The sequence below is a fragment of the Typopeltis vanoorti genome, chromosome 19, assembly GCF_054136105.1.
Source record: "Typopeltis vanoorti isolate ZY-2024b chromosome 19, IOZ_Tvanoo_1.0, whole genome shotgun sequence".
Lineage (NCBI taxonomy): Eukaryota > Metazoa > Arthropoda > Arachnida > Uropygi > Thelyphonidae > Typopeltis > Typopeltis vanoorti.
Genome location: NC_143567.1, coordinates 73,839,761 through 73,860,796, shown reverse-complemented (window position 1 = coordinate 73,860,796; position 21,036 = coordinate 73,839,761). Strand labels below are relative to the sequence as shown.

The following is a 21,036-nucleotide window of genomic DNA, read 5'->3' as shown; positions in this document are numbered from 1 at the left end:
GCTAAAATACATCTCGTCATTTCTTCTTGCGTGAATTCTTTAAATAATTAATCCTTCTTGTGCTTTTATTATAAAAGGATTTGTTTACTTATAAACCATACCGAGTACACATTAATTATAGCAACTAAACAAATGTTTACAGACGATGGCACTGTGTTAATCATGTGGTCTCTTCAGAAGTCTACCAAGGAAAGATATCATCTCGGCGATTAACAAAGAAATCCAATTATCTCTCTCTCTTTATCATTCCTTCCTATCCTGAAGTTCGAAGAACAAGTACATGACACAGTTCACCTCCCCAATCGTTCTTAAAAACAGAAAGATGTCTTTGGCGAACAACCACTAACTAAATGCGAGTTTTGTTAGCCTTCCAGAATTAAAATTAAAGACGGAGGAAGAAGAAGAAATAGTTCCTAACCACCACTACATCCAAAGAGACTTTCCACCACTCTCATTATCGGAGAAGAGAAAGAATACCGATACGTCTTTTCCGCAAGGTTGGCACTTTTCCATGAGCGGAATTTTTTTTTTTTCGTCGACATCTGTTTGACCATGAGATTAATTTTTTTTTTTTTTTTTTTCTCTCTCTCTTTTCATTAATACCAGCGATCGTAGATTCCTTTCTGGGCTGGGCAGTTTTTGTCTCTTTGTTCTTCCCTTCTTCGTTAGGGTGTATTGAAAGACTATGACAAAGTACAAGGTACGGTATAATAGTAATGTAACAGGCTGTAAGCAAGAGAAGTGGACACGCGGACAATGATCAATACCCACTGATGTCTTACTCGTTAAACAAGCATCTAAAAAACAGTGAAGACAAATCGTGTTCAAAACACTGAGCTGCGTGAAAACGGGAAAATTGAGTTGAGAGATAAAGTACACTCTTTGCCAGTGGTGTAGCTAGAGATTTTGTCGCCCGGGGCGATCCCTGAGTTTGCCTCCCCCTCTCAATACACACCAAAAATACTACAAAAAGTCAAAACGACGTAGGAAATAAATTAAAAGACTATGTTTATTTTTGAAGTAAAAATTTAATTTCAACAAAAATAACATTCTAAAATGTTATTTTTGTTGCTTTTCTGTTAGCAAAATCGTCGATGACATTGGCGAAGTCTATTTCATAATAATGTAGATTTTATTTAGAAAAACTCCTCTCACAACTAGCAACGCTTACAGCAATTGTGAGGAAAATTCGCTGTAGTATTACAATAGTTGGAAATGAGTTCTCGAGACTGTATTTTAGAATTAACTGCAAAAGTTCAAAAATGTGCGGACCGTCCCCCCCCCCCCCCGCTCATCCCTATGTTCTTTATTCATTATTAAAGCCACCGTTTCGGATTTTAATCGTTTACGAGCGCTTTTAGAGCAGTATTTGGCTAAACCCATTTTGTAGTGGATTAAGTGCATTCCATAAACTAATCCGTTGAAGTTTTCATTTTCCTATCTATCTGTTATGTTTTTTTTTTATATTAATGCTAAGCTTTTCAGTACGTTAATTTGATCGCTAGTTTAATTACTAAACAAAAAAGGGCATTTAAATATACAAACTGTAAAAAAACATCACAAATACAATCGCTTATACAGAACTGTGTGAGTATTGAATACATGCAATGGCCGCGAACTTTTTTTTTTTTTTTTTTTTTTTACACCTGCGCTTTTTAAGTGCAAATTCCTATTACTAAATATACACGTATAAAGACATTACTGAATGGTTATATTTTTCTTTGAGCGATGAACTTAGCGCAAACGTTTATTCAAACCAGTGTCAAGCAGCATGTGCTGCCATCTAGTGTCACGCGAATATATCAACAAAGAACAAAGTTGTATATATATATATACATACACACATACTACTCCTGGGAGCTTGGAACTGCATTTTTTAACACTGATAGAAAGCGGATAAGATTTCATATTTACGTTAAATTAGTTCTTATCCCCTGTAATGGATTTCAGTAATCCAATCCCACCTCCTATAAAACTTTCATCAAATTAGAGTACCCTGGACATTAATAATCCCCCCCCCCCCAAATAAATAAATAAATAAAAATCTGTACTATCTAGTTTCCGATCTGCTATTGTTGCTACAAGCGTTTCAGATATAATGGAGAATCCTTCAACAGCCAACTTCCGCACACTGCCTGAAAGTTTCCTGTTTAATCGGTGCAGGCCAATAAATTGCCACCGGCATTCTGTAAGAAATCTTATGTCGTCCATCGCTGGAAAAGTGCCGTGGAAAGGCTTTGAAAATCTCAGGGTGTTTATCCGGACATTTGATCCAGTGTGGCACAAAGATTTCTTGAAGAACTTCTGCTTACCTTTCTCCCATATTTCGTAACCTGAAATGTAGTTTTCACTCAAGTCACTTTGCCGTGCGAGGGCGGAAGACATTTCTGCATTCTTTATTAATGGCAAAAGTTTTAATTGCTTATTTATTGTATTACGATAAAAAAAAGCTTTTTTTGAATGTTAATTAAAAAAACAAACAAACAAATCCAGTTCAGCGCGCCTAGCGGATTTCACAAAATTAAAGATAGTTTATTGGTCAACAAGCCAAAATATAACTAGGAGGCGTGGCTTAAATAGAGTCTGAGTACCGAATATAACAATGAGTATTGAAAGTGTTTGCGATATTAATGCTATTGAAGTGCGAAATAGCACTATGTTTAATACAAAAGTTTTAGCATTATTTCCTAATACGAAGTGAATTGCATATTAATATACTATTATTATTATTATTAAATGGATATTATCATTCAAGAAAAAGCTAAAAGACAACGGCATTGACAAAATCAAAATTATTTCACAAGTTTTTTACTTTTGAGAAGGCGATAAAACAAATCTTTCGATGCAAAAGAAAATCCGAGAGTGCATTTCGCGTGCACGAGGTATATTAAAAAGTATCAACTGTGATTGTTCTTCCGGCTGTGTTCGGTGACGTATCTGGACACGTTACGACTATGTAAATAACATCACGTGTCATTAGACGGTTTAGCGTTGACTACGTTATCTGAAAATCAATAATGGAAGTGCAATTAAATACTGTGTAAAAATCGATAGGACGCCCACCTAATGGCATTTGACAATGAACCTTCAATTTCAGGGCCACGTTTACACTAAAAAGTGCAGCAACAACCCAAATGATACCATCTTTTTCTTCGACCACAAACCACCATAATTAAGAATTGTGCAGCAGGATGAAAATTGCCACAAAAATTGGCATCCATCGGGGGAGGGGGGGTTGAAATTTTCACTAAGTAAACGCATTTGCACTCGGTGAAGTGTGCTACAATTTTTGACATAGCAAACCTAATCCACACTACGGTGACGCTCTCTGAATACGGCTCTGTGATCCTTCTGAAACGTGGAAAACCTTGAAAAGCAAAAGAATTGATGTAATATGCCGGCCTGACCTAATGGATAGGTCTCCAACCAACAGACTGTGGGTTCGAATCACGATGTGGAGCGAGTGCATCAGGCAGTTAGGAAAAAAAAAATTGTTCATCATTTTAGACAGATGAAACTGGAAACCTGCATGGTAAAAAATGGACGAATGTTTAACTCATTTCTAGAACACCAAAAAATCAAAATTCACACATCGTGAAAGAATATGGTCCTTTATTTATTTTATTTTATATTCAATTTAAAATTATGTAGTCAGCGAGAAATTCTATGAAATGTTTCATGAAGTGACGTAAAACACCGGTATTTCCAACTCTATTTAGGGAAGTTGGGGGAGGGTGAAGGTGAAATTGCTTTGTTTGTGCACGAAGCAATTGCACTTCAGCAAAGGCACATTTAGGAATAGGTTTACTCAAATAAAGATTTTTTTTTTTTTTAAAGATCTTTGTTTCATAGACGCAAGCAGGTTCTGCTTAATCTATCACGCATGAAAGTTTTCGCTGTCAAGAACGAAAGACCTGTTTGTGGGTATGCTCTGCATCCTATTCAAAATATCTTCTGCGTCAAGTCCAATTTAGGCTACAAATACGGACTCCAGTTTTAAGAATAAATATGAACGAGTACTGAGGCTCTAGTGTTACAAATCATTTAACGGATTATATGCAGATTAAAATAACAAAATTAAGTATACATAAAGTGAGACTTAAAATTAAAAACAGTAGTTACCTTTTAGAAGGCAGGATCGACTTTATATCTTGTACTTCTTTTTGGCTTCACCGTATATTTTTTCGAGGATGGACGCCAGCTATTTACTCAAAACTAACTGCTCAGATGCGGATAAAATTAGAAATTAAAAAAAAAACGATAAGGCATTTTTACCGAAAAAATAATAATAATAAGGATCGCTGTAATTCAATTCGCACTCAGAAACTCTGGATGGAATATTATTATTATTACGTGACACCTCCTATTCATACTAAGGTGTATAATGGATATAACTGATGATCTCAACCCCCCCCCCCAAAAAAAAATGAGAGGAGAAATGATGAACTAAAACAAATCAATTTTAGAACTGTATAGTAAAAACATCGTTTCTGTACACAGCATTACAGAGTGAAACTGAACATTGCGATTTGTCAAATTCGTATGTTGTAAGAATGTTTCAAGCACATTTGATGAGACAATTATTACAAGTTGGGGGGGGGGGGGGGAAGGAAAGTTCTCTCAAGCTATTATTCTTATTATTCTCTCTTTTTTCTTTTCTCTTTTTTGTAGATTACCAAAAACTTGGATTTTAATGTAGTATTTTAACCTTTAATGAACTGGCTCTAGGTTTATCTGCTTTTCCAAGCAAAATAAAATAATAATAAAATGAAATAAATAAAAATAAAACATCGATCCTTTTGGTTAACTTCTGTATTTTTTTTACCATTTTTATATTTTTTTATATTTTTATTTTAATATAATTACAACTACAAAATTCCAATATTAAAATTTAGATTTCAAACAATTTTTTTTTTTTTTTTTGATAGAATGCTGCCCTTGTAAATATATCGCACCAAGCATGCCCTTGCTTTTTTTATTTTTATTTTTGATGGTGCATACAATTACAGTCCTCATGCCTTTACTAACAACAAGCTTACTTAAATTTTAGGGATGACTTACTTGTTCTCTGCACACGAGTCAATTACCTCTGTATATATATCCTCTGTATCAATTCTAAAAAATTCCTTTCATTAACTTAAAGGATGTCTAAAGGGGGATGTCTACGACATCCCCCCCCTTTTCCCTTTACCACATAACAACCAACTTCTGCAATCCACATATCTTCAATCTAGTATTATTATTAATAGTAGCAGTAGTACGGGCAACTACAAGGAGTCTTTAGACTCATCGAAGGAGGCCCTAACATCATGTCAAGAATAACTATTCAACATTCACACAGTATCTATCATACTTCCCCTTGAACTCATTTACAGTCATGGCACCCACAACAGTGGAAGCTTATTCCACTCATTCACTCTCCAAGTAAAAAACCTAGCTCTAACACCCTTGCTAACCACACTCTTTCCCAGCTTCCATGGATGGCCCCTACTAATCCCACACCAGTCCTATTCTCAATCATATCACCCCTTTTCCGCCTGTCAACCAATTTCTGCAACCCACAAATCTTCAATCTGTTCTCATGAAGTTCATTCCATAGACCTGCTATCATCTTGGTCACTCGTCTCTGGATCCTCTCCACCTCCTCCCCATCAGGAAGAAACCCTGGCGCCCAAATTTGGGCACAGTAGTCTAGGTGGGGTCTTATCAAGGCTCGATACAGAGGAACAATAACCTGTTTGTCTCTGCTCGTCAAAGTATTTTTCAGCAACCAAACGATTTGATGAGCTGATTTAGCCACTTTTGCGATGTGTCCCCTAAACTTCAACTCCCTATCCACAACACTCCCAAATCCCTGGCCTCGCCAATCTCCCGGAGTAGAGTTCCACCAATGTGGTATACTGCTGCTAATATTTTCACCCCAAAATGCATAACCTTACATTTTGCCACGTTAAATTGACATCGATTCTCCTTAGCTCAGCCCTCCAAACTATCCAAATCATCCTGCAAAATTTCGACATCCTATGCATTCACTATTGCTCTACCCAATTTTGCATCATCAGCAAACAAATGAACAGTTCCTCTCAGATCCTTTCCTATATCGTTAATGAACAAATTAAACAGTAGTGGTCCAAGAACAGAACCTTGCAGCACTCCTGAATAAACCACTCTGATATCTCTCCATTAACCACCCTCCTATCAATTTCATCAACCCTACATATCCATCTCCATATGGTGCAGTTTACTGATTAGAATTTCATGTGGTATCCTGTCAAAAGCCTAAGCAAGGTCCAGTAGGATCACTGTAAATCCATTACCTTTATCCAGTTGTCGTCACTGTGTTATAAAACGTGAGCAACTTGCAGAGGCATGATCTATCCTTCACAAAACCATGCTGTCCCCCATACAGTATCCCATTTTCATCTACCCATTCCTGTATTTTCCTCTTGACTATTTTCTCCAAGACTTTGACAGCGATTCCTGATATGCTGATCAGTCGGTAATTTACAACAGCAGTCTTGGACCTCCTTTATGCAGTACATCTATTTTCCTCTCTTTCCATCCCCTCGGGACTAACCCAGACCCGAGACTCAAATTAAACAAAATGGTCAAAGACACTGACAATTCTTTAGCCGCTTCACGTACGATACGAGCTGGTATACCATCCAATCCCACAGATGTATTGACATTGAAGTTTTGTAATAGACTATTTACTTCCACTTCATTCACCACCATTCCCGTATAAGCGGTTGGTTCCTTCATTCCTGCAATGTCACCACCTGGATGATATACTCTTGCAAAATGCTCGCTCAGTAATTCTCCTATTTCAACTGATTCGGTTACCTCCCTACCATCGGCATTCTTTAAAATCATTCTGCCGTAAACATGTTTTCTTTACTTGCAACATATCGAAAAAACTGTTTGGGATTCTCTTTAGCCTGCATGGCTAATTTTATTTCATAATCCGCTTTTGCTTTTCTTACTACACTTGTTACCCTTCTGGCCTCCGCTTTATACTGTTGATGTGCCTGCAGGTCACCTTTCTCCTTAAATTCCCTCCACAGTTGTTTCTTTTTTTGCAGCTCAAGCTTAATGGTGTTATTCATCCCTTTAACCCCTACTTGATTTACTATTCGGACTTCAGGCATACAGTCAGCCATTGCCTCCTGCAAACACTCCTTAACCACCTCCCATGTACTATCAACATCCAGCCTTTGCAGTTTTACATGCCATGGCACTGAAACAAGCAAACTCCTAAGCTTGTCATACTTACCAGCTCGGTAATTCCACATGTACCCTGTCTTAATCGAAAATTCCACACCTTTAGCCATCTCCCAGGTCAAGACCTTATGCTCACTCTCACCAATTGGTGGCAACGTAGTCATATTCGTTACCAAATTCTCAGATACAGTTACTAGGTCAAGCACTCTCTGACGCTTAGTACTTTCCATTACATGCTGTCGCAGATAGTTATCCCTTAATAACTGCATAAAATCCAATTCCTTCCTCCAATGTGTCCTCTCTCCTCCTTCCAATCAATGTTACCATAGTTGAAATCCTCCATAATAATTACCCTCCTTCCACTGATTGCTTCTATTTGCTTATGCATACTATCTCCATCATCTATTCATCGCCTGGTCTATAGCAGCACCCAATTGTATATTATCATAAAGAATATTTCACAGACCACTCACCATCTTGGTAACTCGCCTCTGGATCCTCTCCACCACTTCCTCATCCCCAAGAAAAACCCAGGTAACCAGATCTGTGCAGTCCATGTCCAGATGGGGCTGTATCAAGCATCCCTAAATTCCTACCTCATTAAAGTCTTGCAGCAAAATGCAAGACTTTAATGACCTTAAAGACTTTAATGACATAACCTTATACTTTGTGACATTAAACTAGCAGCCATTCCTCTTTGCAAAAATTATCAATCTACATACTGTAAATCGTCCTGTAAGATCTTTGAATCGTTCTTATTAACTATTGCTCTACTACTACTACTACCATCCAGTTTCACATCTTCAAGCAAAGAACTGAATATTTCCCTTCAGATAATTTCTTTCTTTCTTCTTTTTTCCCAGATTCCATCAGGAACATCGAGTCTGTAAATGCTTTCCATAGGTTTCTAATCCTTGCTATTGGTCTTAGCTCAGCAAAACTCTTCTCACATTCTATTAAAGTTGATCTCCTCCATGTATTTTTAGGACGGCCACGCTTTCTCTTTCCTTGTGGATTCAATTCGATGGATGCGTGAGAGAATTATTCATGATCTTTCCTAAGTGTACTGTATGTCCATTCAGATAATTTCCGATGTAATTAATGTGCACGCTCAACAGCAGTGGACCAAATACAGAGACCTGCAACACACCATCAGATACACACTTTCTCCTGGACTTCATAAACAGAATAGTTTATGGAGTTTATCTATCCGTTAGCAATCCTTTTACTCACGTAAGCTTCGTATCCAACCCCATTTGCTTCAATTTATGTGACAGAGTTGAGTGTAGTGTCCTGTCAAATGCTTTTGCAAAATCAGGCAGTATCATCGTATAGCCATTCCCCTTATCCAACTCATTTGTCGCTTTTTTTTATAAAAAGTGTGAATATTTGTTTGAATTTTCCTATGAAATTTATTTTGTTTACCTCTGTTATATTTACTTGAAAATTACTCAGTTATTGCAGACGAAATGTTGAATTGAAATATTATTTTCCCTCTCTATTACTGTTGTGGTGCTAATAAACTATAGCAAGTCTTTTATAAACATTTTGTTTCCTTGTTCAAACTGTGATTTAAAATTATGAGATCAATATTTACAATATTTGAACTTTTACATTGATATATAGAGATTAAAAAAAAAAATAGAAATTATTATCGAGGCTAGGCATCATCTAGACTAGGTGGCCAACAGCAGGCACGAGGGCCGCATGCGGCCCGTAACGTGATTTTGTGCGGCTCGCGGCAGGATAAAAACTATATTAAATTATATGTATCAATTTAAGTTGTGTTACATGTAAAAAAAAACAGAAATATGTAATTAAATTTAATTTAACAACTTATATTTGAATCAATCAAGTATTTTATATTGTTCTCCCAGTAGTAAAATGATTTAACAAATATAGTAATTCAATACATATAACTATTGCCTTGAAAAAAAAAGGAGAGTTTATTTTTTATTTAAGTTCTGTCTAAAAGTGTGCGACCCGTGACGCTCCACTCAAAAATTACATAACTTAGTAGGTGGTGTGACTTGACCAGCGTTTCTCAACCTTTCTAAGCCCAAGGACCAGTAAAATGTCTAAAACAATTCTACGGACTACTAAGTTATGTAATTTTTTTAAAAAAAATTATGTGGGGATTACCAATATTTGGAAATCACTGTGCCATTTATAATATAACAAATCTAAAAGCATGTTTTGAATACATATGGAAACATAATTAATTAAATTGGAAGTAAACGATTAAAAGTGTATCATCATTGAACAAAGTTTTAATTTTTATTAAACAAATAAATAATACGATATAATTATGTTACTTCTTACTTTTAATGAGATGGTTAAGCTTTTCGGCCCTTGCAGAGTTGCTGGATATCTGGCTCAATATTGGTCAACTTCAGTCGAAGATCGGCACACACACACACTAAGACGATTTCTGTATTTTGTTTTTATTTGAAGGAGCGATAAAAATCCTCTCTCACAAAGAGTGTTTGTAGAAAACTGCATGACGATTTTCAGTGGTTCTTCAGAAAATTCGGGAAATTCACTTCTCATCGAAGACGAGATCCAAAATCGAGCCAATCCAGGATCACAAAATTGCATTTTAAGTCCGCTGTCACTTGAAAGCTCAATTAAATTAACTATTCTTTTTTTCGATAACGAAAGGTTGTTCTCGTGACTGCAAGCCTGAAATGGATCGCGATCCCCCAGAAATTTCTTATAAAAGTTATTCGGAAAATATGTTTCAAAATTCTGTTTCAGAGTTTTGAGGTGGTCACCAACCCTTTCCAGAAACTCGGAATCAACAAAAATATCATTTTCCACTAAAAAGGATTCCAATGTTGAAAGAGGTGCAACATTGTCTGTCTTTTATATAATTACCATCCAAAACACCAGTTTTTTTTTTTTTTTCTCGAATGCCTTTATTTCGTCTTAGGCATCAAGAACAGTGGAAGAATTTCTCTGAAGGGAGAGGATTCAGTTCATTTAATTTCGAAAAAAATGTCTGAAAGATAGGATCGTGTTGATAACCATGCTTCGTCAACAAGGAGTGATGCAAAATCAGAATTACGTTCATTTACAAACAATAAAACTTCGTGCCTTAATTGAAATGACCTCGTTAGTACTTTGACCCTGGAAATCCAGCGAATTTCAGAATGAAGCAAAAATTGTATATATTCATTGGCCATTTCATCGCAGAGTACGGAAAATAAACTGTTATTTAACGTTCGAGCCTTAATAAAATTAACTAGCTTTACAAAGTTGTATAGCACAGTTTTAAATTCTGGTGGCATTCCTTTGGAGGCTAACGCTTCCTTATGTATGCAAACAATGTATCCAATTCATATCCGGAGCTACTTCCTTGACCTTAGAAACAACCCCACTATGCCTGCCCGTAAGGGCACGAGCTCCATCAGAACAGAAGCCCATACATTTTCTCCACTGGATCCCTTTGTGTATTATGTAATTATTGAGAGTGTGAAATATTTCTTCTCCAGTTGTTCGGGATGACAAAGTTCAACGAAACAGAATATCATCATGAATGTTGTTATCATGGACATATCTTACGTACTATTAACTACGCATCATTTGTAACATCAATAGTCTCATCTATTTGTAACGCATAATAAGGGCTCTTCTTAGCTCTTTCGATTAACTGAGATTCTACGTCACCTGCCATCATTAATTCTGCTACCGACAGTGTCATTTGAAAGAGGAATCAAATCAACATCTTTTAGTCACTTGTTGCCAAACATAGTTTTTACCACATCTTTTATAGCTGGAAGTTGTAAATTTTCCCCGACAGAATGCGGGTTTCCTGTTTTCGCTATGCGCAAACATAAGAAATTTGGGATGCTTCCAGTGCCTTACTATTAATCGAACCCATGGCCGAAACTAAATGTTTCCCATGATTCAATGTCCCTAAGCATCGCTGAAAAAATTCATTTGGCTTATTTTTCGCATCACAATGTTTAGTTTCTAAATGCCGTCGGAGTTTCGCAGGTTTCATGCACTCGTTTGACAACACTTCATAACACAAAACACATTGAGGTTTCTGTTCACTTTCATCTCCACACCAAGTAAACCCAAATTCCAAATATGAACTGTTATATTTCCTACTGTATTTTTAATTTTAATCTACTTGTTTCTTCTAATTTAATAGTATCAGATTTACTCGCAGTTACAACACGTGTATTACAATTAGGGTTAGCATCACCTGTTTCATTTGCTTTGCTTTTCAAAGTCCTAGTTCTAAGCCACTTTTTCATTATTAAAAAAACGTTTCCGAAAAATATATAAATATTGGGGTTAACTCATGACACACTTTGTCCAAGTATCACTTAGCACTTCTGAAGATATACTGAGCCTTGGCTGGAGGAGGAAAACCTTCAACAATAAAAATCAATAAACAACAAGCAATTGGTTGAAATGTGGATAACACGTTTACTTCAAATCTGACAAAACAGCAAGAGAAGGCAGAAGCAATAAAACCATATTATTGTTCACTTCACCCCCTTTTTTTTTACTCGCCATTCTATCGCTACAAATTATTGTAGTGGCAGAATGTTAATAGAATGAACATTCTGCCGCTATTTTTTTTAAAGTATCCATTTTATTTCTATAATTTTTACTTATTTATTCAATTTTAATTTGTTTTGTTTGGATACTTAAAATATATACATATATTTAATTTAAGTCTACCTGAGGACCACCTGTTCCATCGTCGCGGACCACAGGTTGAGAAATACGGAGTTAGACGTTTTATACTCTAGTGCCAGTTTCTGAATAGTTTTAAATAAAATGAGAACTAGAAATAATGATCATATTTATTGTAAAACATCCGCACTTACAATTTTATTTAATATTATATAATTAAATGTTTCTCACGTTCAGTTGAAAGAATGCCCATATAAGGATTCTACTCGCCACAATCGATGAGAATCGAAATCAGGTCTTTCCAATCGAATCCGGACGTAATGTTCCGTTATTCTTTTCGATTGGAACTGTTAGTATATTAATAGTTCCAATCGAAACAAAAGTGTTCAGTCATCATCCAAATTCGAATTTAGTCCTCTTCTACTATCATTGTTAAAATTCAGGAAATTGCTAGTCAGTCGAAAAAAAGAAAGTGAAAACAGTATTTTGGTTTTTTATTTAAAAATATTGCTTACCTAGTGGGAAGGCTAAGCTTGTTTTTGTGCAGCTGGTTTCTTGATCCTGGGAACTGTTGAGGAAAGTGTATATCGAAGAGCATCTTTCACATTTAGTTTATTTCTGAATTTGTTTTTAATTTGAAACAAACTTGAAAACAAAAACTTTAATATTGTCAAGTAATTGAAATGTGGAAAAAAAAAATACAGCTTACAATTGCGAAGTAGTTACATGAAGTTACGAACAGGTTTTTTCATTATTATTTTTTTTTAGGTTTCAGTTATCTAACAATATTTAATTACAGTTAGTTTAATTACAATAACCTATTGAATGTTAATATTAGCGGAAATAGGTTGCCATTCTGTTTCGTGGCAACCTATGTGAAATTTTTCCACGACCCAACATTGACACCCTATCAGTTGAAAATCAATGATTTGGAATTAAAAAAAAAAACAAAAAAACTTTTCTATCCACAGATTTTACTCGTATTCTATACACAGATATATTTTGATTACAAATGTGTATTAAACTAGTGGGTATAATACATAGGTAAAAATCATCAAACCTCATTTTAATAATACGAAGTATTTGATTATTAAAATAATTCGCAACAAATAAACTGTACATATTAAAATATTGACATCGTTCAATGTTTTTTAGTCTTTTATTATTATTATTACGTGACACCTCTATGGTGTGCAAGCTGATGTCACGGGATGGGACTCTACACCACAGCCATCTACGGTCCAGTAATGCACCACATAATTCACCACTATCCACACAGTGCACCATTCCTGCCCATTTCACTAAAAGACTGCATGATTCAGTATCAGAATACATCATTCCCTCTCCACTTATAGTACTTTTTTCTGTTAATTACGTGTTCTTGGGAATTGCCTGTATGTGGGATGAAAAACCAATTTCTGGGAGAAAACATCATGCTATTTCCATATGTCAACTAACTCAGCTTCAATTGAAAAAGTACACATGAAGATTCCCCTTGAAGAATTGGCCTCAGCTCTTTTCCAGTCGAAGGAAGATTGAACGATCATTCTTCCAATTAGGCTGCAGAGGCACGTTTTGTTGTAGATTTCAAGTTTATATTTAAAGTGGATTCGATTTATGTGTGCAACAAAATGTAAAAAATAAACTTAACAAATAAATCAGTAAAATAAAATATTTAAAAAAAAAACTTATTTGATAGGCGTCCGCAATCAGTAAGTAGTAAACTATTCGGGGGCTGTCAATGGGCAATATAAAGCCTCTCGTAGTCAAATCATGCCCACCTTCCCGGGGTAACACACTTGAACACCTACACAGCAACATAAACGATGTGCACACTATAGTCATCTAAAGCAGAATTACTATTCTTATCAGGACCATACTTATGAACAGGCGCAGGAGGCGCTAGCTGGGGGCCGCAGAAAAAGAAGGCACAAGTACCGCTACAAGGGCGGTACTTGTGCCTTCGTTAGAACTGACAGACCATGCAAAAGATTTCAAACTCTCGAATCCCCCGTTTGATCTTTGACTCAAAATTTTCATACCAAATCAACTTGCCCTTTTCCTCATTACTGCTCTCCAAACTCCGTTAATCACTCTGATCTCTTCAACTATCTCTCTCTCTCTCTAAAGCTTGACTTTCTAGTTGAAATATCCTAACAGTGAGGTCATCCTTCTTAGAGACTTCAACGTCCACAACTCATTGGCTTCCCTTCTCTAACTTCAAGGTATGCCGAGGTGTTTGCCATTCATAAAGACCCATCAGATCATCCATCTCCTTACCAGAATACTTAACAGCTCCTCCAATTAACACAGTTGATCTCTTCCTAACAAGCTCTACTTCCAAGTATACTGTAGATCTCTTGGTAACTCAGATCACAACCTCATGTCTCTTTTACCAGAACAACGTTCACCCACTAGTTCTGTCTGATATCCTTTGCCACTACAATGTCGCCAACTGGGATGACCTCTGTGACTTCTATTCCACCTTCCCATGGTCTGAATACCCAAACAGAAATCATTTTCAGAGAAATTAAGGCCTTCATCCCTTTTGTAATTAAAATGAAAAGCCAAACGGCTAGTTTTCTGGCAACTTAATAGATATTAAATTAAAGGGATAAAAATCCTATGTTGTTATATAGCCAGTAAGTGAAACTCAAGATCGAGAACTACGATCTATGAGTTTCAATGCTGAAAAACTATCGGCGAAGGCAATTCAAAGCAAAGGTGGAGCAAGCTCCCTCACTATTCTTGATATTCTCTCATAATGTAAAACACAGCTCCTAGGAGATGTAATACTGTCATTACATTATGAGGAGAGGTCACTACCCAGACCGGTTTCAACCTTTTTTCTATCTTCCAGGTCTACCTACTCACTGATGTTTTCAACATCAGTGAGTAGGTAGACCTGGAAGATATCAAAGCTTAGTGAAAAGAACTTACATACCTTCACTATACGAATGCCATAAAGGTGTGCTTCCAGGTCTACCTACTCACTGATGAGACCTCAAAAAAGGTTGAAACCGGTCTGGGTAGTGACCTCTCCTCATAATGTAATGACAGTATTACATCTCCTAGGAGCTGTGTTTTACATTATGAGAGAATATCAAGAATAGTGAGGGAGCTTGCTCCACCTTTGCTTCGAATTGCCTTCGCCGATAGTTTTTCGGCATTGAAACTCATAGATCGTAGTTCTCGATCTCGAGTTTCACTTACTGGCTATATAACAACATAGGATTTTTATCCCTTTAACAGCCTTCATCCCTTATTCCACTTCACATTCACAGCCATCATCCAAGCATTGGTTCTATTAAAAAAAAAAGTCCACATATCACTAATGGCTCAAGACCAAAGCTCCAGATTCTCACTCTGCCTATGCTACAGCTTGCAACAGGCTGTAAAAGAATTATCGCTTAATCCAAATCAGAATTTGAAATAATTAAATGCTGCAAACTCGCCTCCTGCCCAAATGGCAGTTGCTCCTTCTGGTCACCTCCAAGGCCACCGAGCACAACTTTTACCCACTCTGGTTCCCATCACTCTCACATCCTAATGGCACTGTAGTTACCTCACCTAAAGACAAGGCCAACTTACTGACATCACTCTTCTCTTCAAATTCCTGCATTGATGACATGGGCAGTAATGTCCACTTTGCCAAGAACTACTCTTTCCACGAAACTCAGTCTTCTACCAGAAAGAAATCCGAAGAATACTTAATAACCTGAATACAAACAAGGAATCTGGTAGTGATGGTATCCCACTTATTCTGTAAAAACTTGAGTCCCAGAACTAACACCTATTCTGTATCACCTGTTCGATTGGAACTTACTTTACAACATGGAAACTAGTCCGCATGCAGTCCATCCCAAAGAAAGGTGATAAAACTCAACCAATGAACTACTAACAAATTGCATTCTCTCTAAAATTATGGTAATCAATAACCAAGTCTTGAACTGTATAGAGACCTGATGACTAATCAGTAACCAGCAGTATGGATTCCGCCACTCGCGATCTGCAGCTGATTTAGCTTTCGCCACCCACTGGACTCAAGCCATGGAAAATTTGGAGAAACTCACGTGGTTGTTCTCGACATTTCAAACGCATTTGATCATGTGTGGTACAGGAGCCTACTTAACAAACTGCCACCCTATGGTCTGCCTTCTTTACTCTGCAATTGGATTCCCAACTTTTGTTGGTCGCTCACTACACGTCATGGTGGATGGTTTCCTCTTATCAGATTTTCCCACCAATGCAGTATCCCAGAGTTCATTCTTTCACCCACTCTTCCTTTCATATAAATTACCTGTTCTCACTTCTAGGTCTATCATAGCACTGCTGATGACAGTACACTACATTTCTCCTTTTCATTTTTTAAAATTTTTAGTGCTCAATATTTGAATCTTCGCAATCCATCACTACCAATGGCCCGAACTCCGATCTCCTAGGTACATCCCAATAGGGCAAGAACAACCTTGTAGCCTTTAATGCTATGAAAACTTAGTCCCATCAAATCTCTCGCATCCGTCCCACTTGCCATCAACAATACCCAGATATCCAAAGTTGATCAGATTTCACTTCATTGACTGACCTACACCTCCAATCTTTCCTGGCACAAACAAATTTCAACTTTTCTGGCAGCTGCAGAAAAGTTGGTGTACTTTTTCACACAACACACTGCTTCACACTTGCTAACTCTATGCAAATCCCAAATCCGCCCAACCTTGGAATATTGCTCTCATATTTAGGCTGGTGCATCAAAATCCTCTCTAAGATTGCTCGATTCCATCCAGAAGAGGGCAATTCGACTGATTAATTATCCTCTCTCACAGACATTGTTTCTGCCTTGTGCTTCTTCTACAGATACTTTCATGGACAGTGTTCTCTGCTGAATTGGCCACTATTCTTCCTCCAAAATCATTAAAACAAGAATCACTGCTAATCAACACCCTTTTAGTCATCTTGTCTTGAAGCTCACGAAATCAACATTGCTACCGCCTTCATTCCATCTACTTGTTCTTTGCAGCAACTTCCCTCAAAGAATACAACCGTCAGTTGTTTTAACAAAATGTGAACCGATTCCTTCATTCTTTATATCCTCTTGTCCACACATGGCACTAATCTTCATATAGGGCCCTGTAACATTTCGTGTGTGAATCATTATATATATATATATTCTCGATATTTAAAAAATCGACTCGAAGACGATATTTAAAAAAAAAAAAAAAACCTTTAAAATCGCTTATAGTGATGATACCCAACTGCATGTGTAACCTCCTTCCTCCACTTTCAGTTCCCTCACAGAACATTTTTATTTTTATGATTCTTTCAATTATCACGTGCTTTCCCCAAAACTATAATTTTGCGTTAATATTTGTCATACCCTTACACAGTTAGATAGATCTACTTTATTTGTTTTAACGATATCATATTCTGCTTTTTTTCCCTTTCCGTCGCCAGATAATTAATTGGTTAGACCACTAGATAACGAGAAAGTTTATTAGCAGAATCGGCAAGTCGTGCCAAGAGCTCGGCTTGAGAACAACTATTACCCCAGGACAACAGCACATAAAGAAAAGTCTTCGTAGTGAAGAGTTTTAGAAAGACTGCCCCTGGCGGTAAAGATAGTCACTAATGAACGAAGCCAAGTCAATTACAACCTAAGCGAGAGACATGATTGTTCGCCTTCGGAAGGAGGAAAAGAGACATTACTACATGACGTTCGCTATAATTTTTTTTTATCTTTGCATTTTTTTATCTTCTAAAACTATATTACGAAAATTCGCTGTCCTCATTAGCAGAAGGCACCTGCATACTAAAGTGAAATGTGAGGTTTGCCAGATTTTTGCGGTGTTACGTATGCTAATTGTTGCCGTCGGCTAAACATTTACTTGGAAGATCTTTACCTAGCAACCCTTCGGTAATGGATATGGGCACCGAAGAAGCAGAGAAAGTTACGGGAAGCGTTGACATCAGATAATAATAATAATAATAAAAATCAGCTTTCCGCATAAAAAAAAATTAAGTATTTTAACGTTTTATTGTGAGATGTCTAATGGGTTTTACTAGTACATCATATTAATAACCACCACTGCATTAAAAAAAAATAAGTTAATTTTAATGCTTATATAAAAAGTGAAAGCATCTGACAGTCATCTTAATATTCTTAAATTTACGCTGTCTTATATTTCATTTAAACTGTCATAAAAAAGCTCTCTATTAATTAAAAGGAGAGGAAGGAATTAAAATTGCAACTATGAACAGCAGTGTTCTGCTGCCATCTATCGGTAATAAATGGCATAGGAGTATGCCACTTATTTTTATTTTTTTAACTCCGTTTAAGGTAAAACCCTCAAGCTGAATTAATATTAAACAACAGTGAAAGCGAAAGCTTTAACAAATGTCTCTACGTACTCAAAAAATGCTAAATAAATTATGACATAAACTCCAAACACCGCCATATGTTTGTGTGTGTGTGTGTGTGTGCGCGCGCGCGCTGTAGGTAAGAACTCAAGGGTTTAACGATCCTCCTAAAAGTGCTCAATCTTCTTCTTCTACGCGTTATTCCCGCTTCCTATGCAGGGTCCGCGTGTTACTTAGATGCGACTTCTTGTTAGTACTACTCCCAACCGACCCGTCGCCTGGTCTGCCGCTGGGGGGGATATATTTTTGACTGTAGAGGCGTATGTTCACGGGGCCGGTTTGCGGGATGAAAAACGCCAGATAAACTGGCGGAAAAAAACCCTACTGACCGCGCCCAAGACCGGCTAACTTGGCTAGGCCTGAGGAAGCTTTACGAAAACTCTTTTGAAACTTGTGTGTGTGTGGGGGGGGGGGGGGTGGAATATTTAAGACAGCGCCATTACATAACAAATCGTGGTGTGTAACTTTGGCGATCATCTTGTAACATTCGTGAAATCAGCCTGCCTGTACAGGATCGTAAGCAAGACGATCAAACATGCAAACATTTCCCATTTATTATTATTTTCTGCGCACGTGACACGCCATCCTTGAAATTTGAATATACCTGCAAAATATAATTTTTAATGCAGTTTAAAGTATTATTTTTATTGGCTACAAAATTTGACAAACATTGAAATACATCTGGAATTGCCTCCTAAAATCGATGGAAAATCATCAATCGAATATATAAGATGTTCACAGTAATCGAAAACGGTTTATAAGAACCTCAAATCTGATGTACAGTATATACAGTATAATCCATGTAATGATAGATTTCTCTTCGGGATTCAAGACTCACTGACAGTTCTCCTCCTCCACACTAGTTAATTAATCACTGTAGTCTATTTTATATTAATATTATATGCTTATTATAGTGCCTGCATTGCCCTCTGATATTTGCTTTCATAGCCCAACTAGCCAGAACAAACGAATTCTATGCCTTTATCCAGCATTGCGAAGTTGATCGACTTTGGCCTGTGCCAAAGTCGACCAACTGCAGCACTTGCTGAATAAAGTATGATTTATTCTCCTGGAAATTCTTGTTTTTTAATTAGAACCTCAAGAATGTCGACCACAGAAATCACATTATTTGCCTGTCATACTCTGGACGCCATTTATAATCTTGGGTCAGGGGCTAAGGGTGGAGTATGGCGGCCCACCTTCCTTTCTTCAAAAAGTTAGGACTAAACTTTTCCCCTTTGGAGAATAAAAGGCGAATATATTTCTATTTATGTTTATTATGATAAAGATATCTTTTACAATTGGAGAATCCTTATATGCATCCAAATGTAATCCTCTAAGACATATCATAAGCAGATCTGCAAGCAGCTGCAGACAGTCAATGTTGTGTGTTAATTAAATTAAGATTTTGAGAAACTATTTCCTCCAAATTTAACTGCTTTCAAAAATTCTGGATGCGCCTCCTAATGTTATCAGCGAAGATAATGATTTGTAAATTTATGGGACTGCATACTTTTAGTTAAATAAATTACGCGATAACCACAGTAATTAACTTCAATGAAATGAAAGTACAGATATTTCGTACTGAAACTAACAGTACATCATCAGTGTGTAGAAACAAGCAACTTAAAGAAACTGGATTACAAAGCACACACACAGCAGTCGGTGGTTTACCAATTAAAAACTGTTGCTGCATGCTACAAATTAGTGTTAATAAATAATATTATTAAAATATTATTAAACCATTTTTGATAGTTATATAAGATAAGAATCTCCCAAACTTTTGGGAGAGAGAGAGAGAATTGTTCTGATTCATATTTGGCTGATATAAAAGGGCTTCACAACTTTCTTTGAATAGCTGTTCATATTTAAATCTGCATGTCAGTCTGGCTGGCTGAGTGGTTAACGTAGCCACTCTCCAGTCAAAAGGCTGCGGATTTGAATCCCAATGTGGGCATGGATGTTTGTGATTGTCTGTGGAAATAATAGTGGTGGCAGGCGGTAGATGGTGTGTTGGTGGATTGAGTGGTGGAGATAGAGAGATGTAGAGTAGGTGTCCTCCCTCGATGAGTCTTGGACTCCCTGGAGGTGTCATGTAATAATAATCTATGGAGAAGACGAGCTTTATCTCACTGGACATTAGTGTCAATACTATGTTGTTCCAGACCAGACTTCTGAGATTTCATGTATTCGATATAATATTGATGTTCTTTAATTCTTTTTTGTACAGAACGGCCTGTTTGTCCAAAGCTTATATATTAGATTACATTCACACGATGTCTGGTAAATGCAAGCTAATGATAGAGGTGCCAGTTTGTCTTTAGTAGATGGCAACAGATGAAAAATTTTGTTGATTGGAAAATATGTGGGAACGAGATGATGCTTCTTCAAAATTCTACCAATCAGTTCTGAGATGCCAGAAATATAAGGAATTGGAATCCTACGGTCTGTTAAAGAATCTTGAGGTGTTGGAACATAGGAGTCCATTATCTGCTAGAGTTGATTAGGGTTGTAGCCATTAAATTCCATTAACTTTTTGATAGTAAGAAGCTCTTGTTGTAAGCTGGAGGGAGAGGAACACACCTCATGTGCTCTATTAATTAAGGACTTGATAACACCAATTTTTTGAAAGGTGTGATGAGCTGACTTTTGACGGAAAATTCTCCATAGATGCAGATTTAAATATGAATGGCTACTCAAAGAAAGTTGTGAAGCCCTTTTACATTGGCCAAATATGAATCAGAA

The 21,036-nt window shown here is 36.8% G+C and overlaps 1 protein-coding gene across 2 annotated transcripts in view; it reads right to left on the bottom strand.

Annotated features, from left to right (window-relative positions):
* kri (uracil phosphoribosyltransferase krishah) overlaps window positions 1–21,036 on the bottom strand; it is a 532,528-nt gene that overhangs the window by 398,903 nt on the left and 112,589 nt on the right. The gene's annotated exons all lie outside the window — the stretch shown is intronic.